Here is a 12,582-nt window from a genome sequence, read left to right on the forward strand (position 1 = left end):
CAGTGGCGGTTTCAACAGTGACACGTTTATTTGGCAGCAAATCTTTGCTGCTAGCGCGAATGCGTCTTCATACGGCGAGCGAACGCGCGTCCTTCTTGCGTGGCCTAGAATGAACATCGGGACTATTAGAGGACTGTGGAGCGCCTACCTCAGTGGCCAGCAGTCCATCAGCCGCATTGCATGGGGAGAGCCGCTGCGTCATCGATTGCCGATGCGGCCGTCTCGACGCTCCAGTGGAAAGAATGACCCCATTCCCGCGCGCTCGAGCTTCTGTCTTCATACGGAGCGCGCTTACCGTCCGTCCTGTTCTCCGCAGGCTGTGGGGAACGGAAGCCCAGGTCCGTCGTGGGCCGTAACGCACCTTGCTCTACTGCACCTGCAACTGCAGTTTCTTCAGCCACCTTTCGACAAAGAACGTAACAATATCTCACTCCCGCAGACCAACCTGAAACTGCCTTTTAAGCTTTCTGTCGATTCACTTTCCAGCAGTGGTCACGTGGACGTGCTCTACACTCTCTGGACAGGGTTCCGGTTGCGACACATACACTCCTGGAAATGGAAAAAAGAACACATTGACACCGGTGTGTCAGACCCACCCCACTGCGAGAGGGCTGTACAAGCAATGATCACACGCACGGCACAGCGGACACACCAGGAACCGCGGTGTTGGCCGTCGAATGGCGCTAGCTGCGCAGCATTTGTGCACCGCCACCGTCAGTGTCAGCCAGTTTGCCGTGGCATACGGAGCTCCATCGCAGTCTTTAACACTGGTAGCATGCCGCGACAGCGTGGACGTGAACCGTATGTGCAATTGACGGACTTTGAGCGAGGGCGTATAGTGGGCATGCGGGAGGCCGGGTGGACGTACCGCCGAATTGCTCAACACGTGGGGCCTGAGGTCTCCACAGTACATCGATGTTGTCGCCAGTGGTCGGCGGAAGGTGCACGTGCCCGTCGACCTGGGACCGGACCGCAGCGACGCACGGGGATGCACGCCAAGACCGTAGGATCCTACGCAGTGCCGTAGGGGACCGCACCGCCACTTCCCAGCAAATTAGGGACACTGTTGCTCCTGGGGTATCGGCGAGGATCATTCGCAACCGTCTCCATGAAGCTGGGCTACGGTCCCGCACACTGTTAGGCCGTCTTCCGCTCACGCCCCAACATCGTGCAGCCCGCCTCCAGTGGTGTCGCGACAGGCGTGAATGGAGGGACGAATGGAGACGTGTCGTCTTCAGCGATGAGAGTCGCTTCTGCCTTGGTGCCAATGATGGTCATATGCGTGTTTGGCGCCGTGCAGGTGAGCGCCACAATCAGGACTGCATACGACCGAGGTACACAGGGCCAACACCCGCATCATGGTGTGGGGAGCGATCTCCTACACTGGCCGTACACCTCTGGTGATCGTCGAGGGGACACTGAATAGTGCACGGTACATCCAAACCGTCATCGAACCCATCGTTCTACCATTCCTAGACCGGTAAGGGTACTTGCTGTTCCAACAGGACAATGCACGTCCGCATGTATCCCGTGCCACCCAACGTGCTCTAGAAGGTGTAAGTCAACTACCCTGGCCAGCAAGATCTCCGGATCTGTCCCCCATTGAGCATGTTTGGGACTGGATGAAGCGTCGTCTCACGAGGTCTGCACGTCCAGCACGAACGCTGGTCCAACTGAGGCGCCAGGTGGAAATGGCATGGCAAGCCGTTCCACAGGACTACATCCAGCAACTCTACGATCGTCTCCATGGGAGAATAGCAGCGTGCATTGCTGCAAAAGGTGGATATACACTGTACTAGTGCCGACATTGTGCATGCTCTGTTGCCTGTGTCTATGTGCCTGTAGTTCTGTCAGTGTGATCATGTGATGTATCTGATCCCAGGAATGTGTTAATAAAGTTTCCCCTTCCTGGGACAATGAATTCACGGTGTTCTTATTTCAATTTCCAGGAGTGTATGTTGCTTTGTTAGTATGCATGCGTTCTCCACGTGATGCCACAGATAATAATAATAATAGTAATAATAATAATAATAATAATAGGCCTCCGGTATGTTCTGCCAATCGTAAAAGGCGACGAAAAGAACAAACCACTAATAGGGCTAACTCCCTTTTAGTGTGATTAGTTGGTTCCGGACAAGCGCTGTCATGGTCGGGGACGACGCTTGAACCCTATGCCCGCCCACAATGGTAACGACACTGCTAGCCACACGGAAAATGATTTAAATCCAGATAGAGGTGTTTTGCAGGATATGCTTCCTGCAACCACTCTAGAAGGAAAACGAAGACAGAGGATGAGATGGTCAGATGAAGTTAACCGACATCTCATGTTCTGTTATTACCCAGCAACAAACTTAGGAACAAGCACAACTGGATACAGATCACAACTATACACAACATTTATTACCAGACACCCACAATTACAATTTTTAACAGAACAACGACTAGCTGATCAGATCCGTGTAGTAATAAAAAATAACAGGATACCCCAGTCAGAATTAGAAAACATCAGACAACAAGTACAACAAATACTAGAACAAAATAATGTGCAATCAGAAGAAGAAGAAAATACAGTAATGGACTCAAACATCCCAGAGCAAAGAAACAAAGAACAACACGCATCAATTAAACAATCAGAGGAAAACGAAATTTTAAGACAGCCACCAGAACAAGCACAAACAGAACATGAAGTGACACACAGGTTAGATATAGAAGAAAAATTTCAGCTGACATATATAGAACACAAAGACACAAATACAGATATTAGACCATTCTTACATAGACCACCAAATAACCCACAAGTCGAAACAACAATAACAACTATCAACACAATCACACACAACAAAATAAATGAAAATACAACTATGGAAGAGTTACAACTACTGGTTCATATAGGAGCACTCACTACACTAAATATACACACTAGGCAGAGATCATAACCAACCAACACACAGAAGAAACCCACAAAACCAGCATGGCAACACAGGCTACAGATCAGAATAGAAAAACTGAGAAAAGACATCTGACAGCTAACACAATTTATAAGAAATGAAATGTCAGAAAAAACGAAAAACGTTATGTAAAATCTCACAACAACAAGCGATAGAGCAATTAGATGAAAAGAAGCAGAAATTACAAGCATTGGCCAAACGACTTAGAAGATACAAAAAAAAAAAAAATGAAAACAGAAGGAAACAAAACCAAACATTCAACACAAACCAAAAGAAATTCTACCAGACAATAGGTAACACACACATTAAAATAGAGAATCCACCAAACATAACAGACATGGAACACTTTTGGAGCAACATATGGTCAAACCCGGTACAACATAACAGGCACGCATGGTGGATACAAGCAGAAAATGGAAAGTTGGAAAACCACACTTAATATCCAAACAAATTCAAATAATATCACATCACATCCAATACAGATTAAGCATGGAATATACCAAGGAGATTCATTAAGTCCTTTCTGGTTCTGCCTTGCTCTGAACCCACTATCCAACGTGCTAAATAATACAAATTATGGATACAATATTAATGGAACATATCCACACAAAATCACACATTTGCTATACATGGATGATCTAAAACTACTGGCAGCAACAAATCAACAACTCAACCAATTACTAAAGATAACAGAAGTATTCAGCAATGATATAAATATGGCTTTTGGAACAGACAAATGTAAGAAAAATAGCATAGTCAAGGGAAAACACACTAAACAAGAAGATTACATATTGGATAATCACAGCGGCTGCGTAGAAGCGATGGAAAAAACAGATGCCTATCAATATCTAGGATACAGACAAAAAATAGGAATAGATAATACAAATATTAAAGAAGAACTAAAAGAAAAATATAGACAAAGACTAACAAAAATACTGAAAACAGAATTGACAGCAAGAAACAATACAAAAGCTACAAATGCTTATGCTATACCAATATTGACCTACTCATTTGGAGTAGTGAAATGGAGTAACACAGACCTAGAAGCACTCAATACACTTACACGATCACAATGCCACAAATATAGAATACATCACATACATTCAGCAACAGAAAGATTCACATTAAGCAAAAAGGAAGGAGGAAGGGGATTTATCGACACAAAAAACCTACATTATAGATAGGTAGACAATTTAAGAAAATTCTTTATAGAACGAGCAGAAACTAGCAAAATACACAAAGCAACCACTCATATAAATACATCGGCTAGACCACTGCAATTTCATAACCACTTCTACAACCCTTTAGATCACATAACATCAACAGATACGAAGAAAGTAAATTGGAAAAAGAAAACACTACATGGCAAGCACCCGTATCATCTAACACAGCCACACATTGATCAAGACGCATCCAACACATGGGTAAGAAAAGGCTATATATACAGTGAGACGGAAGGATTCATGATTGCAATAAAACAATAAACACCAGATATTACAGCAAGCATATTATTAAAGATCCCAATACCACAACAGATAAATGCAGACTTTGCAAACAACAAATAGAAACAGTAGATCACATCACAAGTGGATGTACAATACTAGCAAATACAGAATACCCCAGAAGACATGACAATGTAGCAAAAATAATACATCAACAGCTTGCCTTACAACAAAAACTTTAAAAAAAACATGTTCCCACATACAAGTATGCACCACAAAATGTAGTGTAGAATGATGAATACAAATTATACTGGAACAGAACCATTATAACATATAAAACAACACCACATAACAAACCTGACATCATACTCACCAATAAAAAGAAGAAATTAACACAACTAATCCAAATATCCATACCCAATACAACAAATATACAGAAGGAAGTCAAGGGCATGCGGCATCAGGATAAAGTTGACATTATACCAATTATACTATCAACTACAGGAGTCATACTACACAATATCCACTAATACATGAATGCAATACAGCTACATCCAAACGTATTTATACAACTACAGAAATCTGTAATTATTGATACATGTTCAATTACCCGAAAGTTCCTAAATGCACTGTAACATATACAGTACAGTTAAAAAGGAAGTCACGCTTGATCAAGGTCCGCGTAACTTTCCGTTTTTAACCAGACATAACGTCAGAGAATTGAAAGGATAATAATAATAATAATAATAATAATAATAATAATAATAATAATAGCTAGGCAACAAACCCAGTATTGCCCTAGTATACATTTTTGCCAATTTTCCACTATGAATGGAACCAGAAAATGAACTGTGTTGCTATTAAAGTATCGAAAAAAATAATTTCCACTCATTCGTGAAAACACTTTTGAAGTTATGAAAAAGCCGTACAAAGAATATGCATAATTTACAAATGTAAAATACGGTATCCAGATTAAGAAATACGATCCCCGACAGTTTCCGTACGCTGGGTGCAGCTGTTTCGCGTTATCTACATCGCCATTTTGTAAACGTCTCTATGGTAACACCTCTTCATAGCTCTATATTCGGCTATCGTTTCCGCCTATAGCCGTTTACGCTTCGCAATTAGAAGTGTCAGGTTGCAGGGATTTACTTGACCCGACTACAGTGTGTCTTACAAGGGAAATTTCCCATCGCACGCCCTTCAGATTTAGTAGTAAGATGGTCCAGTGGAGAGCCCTTTAACATCTGAATACAGATCAAACATGAAAACGGGAAGAAGCTATACAGAACTGTGAAACAAAGAAGCAAAATAGGAACAGTTCCACGCTTAAGATAAGCAACATCTAGCACACTTCGAGATACATGGCTGTGTGGTCAAGGTGTTGGGCTGTGTAGTGGGAGATCTGTGTTCAAACCTTCCTGGTGCCCCACTGTTTTCCTGACAAAGTTATGAACTGGTTATTGACGAGTCTGTTTGCTTTATTCAAATTTGTGTCTGTGTCGTGATGTAACGCCCGTCTGCAACAACGAGATGTAATAAAGGGACCTACAGACATACATACCTCCTATTTCTCCTACACAAGTACCACACGTTGTCACTATTGCCTTCCGTTTTAGAAGTTTTGACTGTTGAATTCCTTTGTAGTAACATATATCACAACCGTTTACTTGCTGTTTTCATTTCTGTAAGAGGTCTATGCGACATCTCGCCTGCTCTCACATTTACTTGCGACGGTAATATATTCTTACCATATGACTCATATTCTGTAACCAACGAAAGTATGACAGCTGCCAAGACTACAGAAGGAGAAGAGACACGTCAATGAACCGTCGTATAATTCATAATTCTGTGAAGGAAAAAAAAAATTGGGGCATGAGGAAGATTTGAACATGGCTCTGCCGCTTTGCAGTCCAACACCATGACCACACAACCACGGGACCACCGTTTAGACCATTTGCTTCACATTGCATATCTTGAGGTTGGACCTTTTACTGTTTCTAAATTTCATCTTTTTTCAAAGTTTTTTTGTGATCTCATTTTGTTCGTTTTCGTTCATTTTATTTGTTCTGGGTGAACGTCCGATGACGCTTCATCCTTGAGAGAATAACTCAGTTTTTTTTTATTACAGAGGCCATCTAACCCTCTGATCGAACATGCTGGGCTAGCGTGCCGGCGAGTTCCGTACACCGTCTTCCTCTTCTCATGCTTGATCTTTGTTCAGTTTTTAACGGGCTCTCCACTGGACCATTTCACCACTAAATCTGAGGGCGGGGGAGAGGGGGGGGGGGGGGGGGAATGCGATGAGGAGTTCCATTGTTAGTAGTAAAACTAAATGTACTAAAACTTCATACATAATGCAGCATTTTTTCACGTCTATCTGTGTTTATGACATCAAATCTCTTGAACTGTGTCATACAAGAAAATATTTGTGTAGGTACATTCAGCAGCGTATGCGAATACTGTCAGCGAAGTATGTTGCGAATAGAGATAGTAACAAAGAAGTAATAAATTAAAACACCATACATAGTGCGGCAGTTTTTCAGGCATCTCAGTGCTTATGACGTCATATCTCCTGAACTATATGTTGTATCATGATATACTTTTGAAGATGCATTTAGTGACATTTGCAGATACAACATAGTAGTAATGCATTTTAACATCAGACATGATGCTGCAGTTTCTCACGCACCTCAGCGTTTATGACGGCATATCTCCTGAACTGTGATAGGTAGGTGGTTCTTAGCACCACAGCGATTGTTGCCTGACAGTGAGGAACACGTATGCCAAGTTTGATTAAAGTCGCTCCAGTTGTTTCGTACAAGATGTGGATCATTCACACATACACGTACATACATACATACGTCCATGTTTATAATGTGTATGGATTCCGAGTGGTTCAACACCTTCTTACAAATCTTCCTACTGGGCGTTACTTCGGCAACTTGAGTGCCCCTGACGTACGCTTACGTGTCCCAGTTATCCGAATGGGGACAGGGAACCTACAGTTTACCGTGGAATCCGAACCACTTGTCGTTCATTTTGAATCTTCACATAATTGAGAGGTGAAGAATAGGTTGCATACAGACTGAAATAATCCGTGCTCCACCCAGTATACGACACCACGAACTTTCGGTTTCAAGGTACGCGATTTACTACTAGAACATCAGAACTGACAAGCCAGAGATGAGAAATCAGTGGTGGCGAAAAATCTGTTGCTATATAACCCAGTGCTGAGTTACTCTGAAGATACAGTCCTGGTCAACTACACGGTCAAGCCACATTAATGTGACCAATACCTATGTTTGACGACAACGTGCAATAACCACTAACAGACTTCAGGTAGCAGCAGTACCAGTGGGGAGGTTATGTAAAGCATGCCAGGGGGACGCGGAAAACAGTGCAGGCGTCATCGTAATGAGGAAACTGGAAATTTGTCGTAAGGACTTATGGGACCAAACTTCTAAGGTCATCGGTCCCTAAGCTTGCGCACTACTTAACTTAACTTAAACTAACTTACGCTAAGGACAACACACACACCCATGCCCCGAGGGAGGACTCGAACTTCTGAGGGGGGGGGGGGGGAGGGGGAGCCACGCGGACCGTGACAAGAAGACTCGGACCACTCGGCTACCCCGCGCGGCTCGTAATGAGGAACGTAGCGATTTATCTGAAGCATTTCCGAAACGGCCAAGTTTTTAAATAGTCCGGTTGGCGCCATGCTTAAAATATACCGCACATGGCAAAATGGCGCTAATCGAACACGGAGCAGAAGGAACTGTGGTGCACCTCGAGCCATATACGGTCACTGGTGAATGACGGCTGCGGAGATGTATACGGCCGAACAGACGTGCAACTGTTGAGCAGCTGACCCCCCCCCCCCCCCCCAGCTGAACCAAGGGGCTACCAACAGTATCTCTTCAACGACCGCTCAGTGAACATTGCTGCGTATGGCCACTACAGCAGGCGCCTGTTCCATCCACCACGCTGACTGCTGCTCATCGGCGACGAAGGCCAGAATTCGCAGGCCAGTACCGCAGTTGGAAATTCACTGAGTGACGACGTGGCAATTTTAGTGGCGACGTGGCATTTACAGTGGCGACGTGGCATTTTAGTGGCGGCGTGGCATTTTCAGTGGCGACGTGGCATTTTAGTGGCGACCCGGCATTTTCAGTGGCGACGTTGCATTTTCAGTGGCGACGTGGCATTTTCAGTGGCGACATGGCATTTTCAGTGGCGATGTGGCATTTTAGTGGCGACGTTGCATTTTCAGTGGCGATGTGGCATTTTCAGATGAATGGCGTTTTATGTACCATCGGCGTGAAATATTTACCAACAAACACTCTTCAACAATCGCCGAAAGGGTCCAGGACTGGGTGATGGAGCGTTGCGGTCTAGGCAATAACTTCGTGCCATTCCCTGGGTGGTACCGTCATTCTGGAAGACACAATGGATCAGCACAAATATAGATCGATCGTTGGGACCATGTCGATCCGTACATGCAGTTTGTTTTTCCTCGGCACGACGGCATCTTCCAGCAGAACAATGCAATGTGTCACATAGATCGCTTCTACGTGCATTGCTTGAAGACCACAAGGATGTGTTTACCGCACTCCCCTGGCCATCAGACTTTCCGGATCTAAACCCAGTTGACAGTCTGTGCGACCCCTCGATCGGGCTGTTCACGCCATGGATCATGAACCGAGAAACGTAGCGCAGCTGGCAACGGTACTGGGTTCGTAATGGCTCCGCAAATGGCTCCACATCCCAGAACCTCATTTACAACTCTTCCTGCAAGTCTCGCAGCGATCCGCGATCCAAAAAGGTCGTCATTCAGGCATTTGACAAGTGGTCACTTTAATTTGACTGGACTGCGTAACATTGCCCATTCTGTCTTTGCTTTGTTGATGAACCTACTATCAACATTAATGTGCAGTAGAGGTTCTATGGCGGCTACTTTGTGATTATACTATTACGTTTTCTGCCACTCTAAGTTACTAGCCACCTATAAGGAGCATGTGTACAGTAAGAGTGTTAGTGGCGGAAACTGCTACAGATGCAAATACACGATAACAGAAGAAAAAACCTCCAATTAATTATGGGTCGGCAACGAGCCGTATGCGAAATACACTACTGGCCATTAAAATTGCTATACCAAGAAGAAATGCAGATGATAAACAGGTATTCATTGGACAAATATTTTATACTAGAACTGTCATCTGATTATATTTTCACGCAATTTGGGTGCATAGATCCTGAGAAACCAGTACCCAGAACAACCACCTCTGGCCGTAATAACGGCCTTGATACGCCTGGGCACCGAGTCAGAATTTGGATGGCGTGCACAGGTACAGCTGCCCATGCAGCTTCAACACGATACCACAGTTCATCAAGACTAGTGACTGGCGTATTGTGACGAGCCAGTTGCTCGGCCACCATTGACCAGACGTTTTCAATTGGTGAGAGATCTGGAGAATGTGCTGGCCAGTGCAGCAATCGAACATTTACTGTATCCAGAAAGGCCCATACAGAACCTGCAAAATGCGGTAGTGCATTATCCTGCTGAAATGTAGGGTTTCTCAGGGATCGAATGAAGGGTCGTAGCACATCTGAAATGCAACGCCCACTGTTCAAAGTGCCGTCAGTGCCAATAAGAGGTGACCGAGACGTGTAACCAATGGCACCCCATACCATCACGCCGGGTGATACGCCAGTATGGCGATGACGAATACACGCTTCCAATGTGCGTTCACCGCGATGTCGCCAAACACGGATGCGACTTTCATGATACTGTAAACAGAACCTGGAGTTATCCGAAAAAATTACATTTTGCCATTCGTGCACCCATGTTAGTCGTTGAGTACACCATCGCAGGCGCTCCTGTCTGTGATGCAGCGTCAAGGGTAACCGCAGCCATGGTCTCCGAGCTGATAGTCCATGCTGCTGAAAACTTCGAACTTTTCTTGCAGATGGATGTTGTCTTGCAAATGTCACCATCTGTTGACTGAGGGATCGAGACGTGGCTGCACGATCCGTTACAGCCATGCGGATAAGTTGCCTGTCATCTCGACTGCTAGTGATACGAGGCCGTTGGGATCCAGCTCAGCGTTCCGTATTACCCTCCTGAACCCACCGATTCCATGTTCTGCTAACAGTCATTGGATCTCGACCAACGCGTGCAGCAATGTCGCGATATGATAAACTGCAATCGCGATAGGCTACAATCCGACCTTTATCAAAGTCGGAAACGTGATGGTACGCGTTTCTCCTCCTTAGACGAGGCATCACAACAACGTTTTACTAGGCAACGCCGGTCAAATGCTGTTTGTGTATGAGAAATCGGTTGGAAACTTTCCTCATGTCAGCACGTTGTAGGTGTCACCACCGGCGCCAACCTTGTGTGAATGCTCTGAAAAGATAGTCATTTGCATATCACATCATTTTCTTCCTGTCGGTTAAATATCGCGTCTGTAGCACGTCATCTTCGTGGTGTAGCAATTTTAATGGCCATTAGTGTAATTTCGTGCAACAGAACGCTTCGCTGTTGACGTACGATATATAACGCGCCAGTATTGTCCATGACGGATAGGTGCCTGTGCTAGGATCCCAAAGATCACACGATCGCAGCCTTCTTGATTTTTCTGCCTGCAGTCCTTTTGAAAAGTGAAGTGCGCTTCGCTCCCATCGTTACAGCTAAGGAACTAGTGAACTGTATAGTCCTGTCGAGGTTTACGAGATGATCCTGGTGTATTTGAAACAATTCAGATCTTCAAATCTCGGTGCAGAGACGAGTGAAGTGTTGCATTAAAATGCCACGTGACACACGATACACATTGTTGTATCGGACGGAACAATACTTGTTGACACAGTGATGGGTTCTTAGCTTTAATCCAGGAGCAGGGCAAGCGATACTACAACACACAAAATGTTATATCACTTTACTACAACTTAAACAAGATGAAATACTTAACTTGGTTACTAACCACGTCCAAAGGAGTGTCATGAGTATTTAAAGCTGTCACTAAACATTAATGTATCACTCGATACAGAAGAAGATACTAGTCTCTTTTCGCAGAGGATAAAAATTTATGCAATTTTCTTTCTAATATAATTACCGCAGGGCTGGCTCAGTAGAGAGACGATGCTGTCGTTTTCGGCTGTGATTGCACATTAGTGCTGAGCGACACGGCGCTCAGGCGTAATTAACTGAGCTGAGGCGAGGCGTATGGGAGCTCCCCTCGGCTTGTGTATGACGATTCCGTTCATTCGTCGTTGCTTCTGGCAGCGACTATTAATTGGTGATTCTATCGCTAGGTACCGATCTAGTGCGTCATACTCGTGATGGCTGGAGACGAGATGGTTCATTGAGAAGTAGAGGCTCCAACGTCTGGAAAGCTGACAAGGGCTGGGGAGAGTGGTGTGCTGAGCCGATATCTCTGCACACCGCATCCGAATGGCATAGGATGACCCGGCGGTCAGTCGGAATTGCCCTGCAGCTTTTAGGCATACGTTTGAGTACATAAGCCAGATCGGGCAGATGTTAATGGATGTATAAGTCATGCCGAATTCATGAAGGTAGCTTGGAAAGAGACGGGAATGAAAAGGTGCATCGTACCATCCAAACAACACAGCGCCCCTAAAGTTAGTTGAGGATACGGAGGCGAAGAAGTCTCACGTTACTCCAAGGTCTCCACAAAACGTTCGCCAACCACATAGATAACTAGATATGCAGGGAGGGCGTCTGATCGCTTCCGATCTACCGGCAACATTCCTGGACGGTGCCAATGAATCTAATGTCCAAAGGTGACAGCGGATTCTATGTTCGTCTCTACAGACGAATTCGGTAGTGCACTACGACACTAGACATGTCCATACACTTAGGCTTCTCAGGCCACTTTAGGGTGTCTGGCGGAGGGCACTTGAAGTCTAACTATAACTTTCCCCCTTTCCTATTCGATTCATGAATACGTGGGAAGAATAACTGTTGGTACGCATCCGTACGAGCTCGAATTCCCCTATTTTTTTTTTTTTTTTTTGTCATTGTCATTTCGTGAGATATAGGTGTCTGAGGAGAAATATGTTGTCTGATTATTCTTCGAATGTCAAACCGACGAGCAATAGTCAAGAATAGATCGAACAAGTATTTTGTAAGTTTTCCGTATCATACATGAATTGTATTTTCTTAAGATTCT

This window comes from Schistocerca gregaria, chromosome 2 (assembly GCF_023897955.1).
Source record: "Schistocerca gregaria isolate iqSchGreg1 chromosome 2, iqSchGreg1.2, whole genome shotgun sequence".
NCBI classification, from domain to species: domain Eukaryota; kingdom Metazoa; phylum Arthropoda; class Insecta; order Orthoptera; family Acrididae; genus Schistocerca; species Schistocerca gregaria.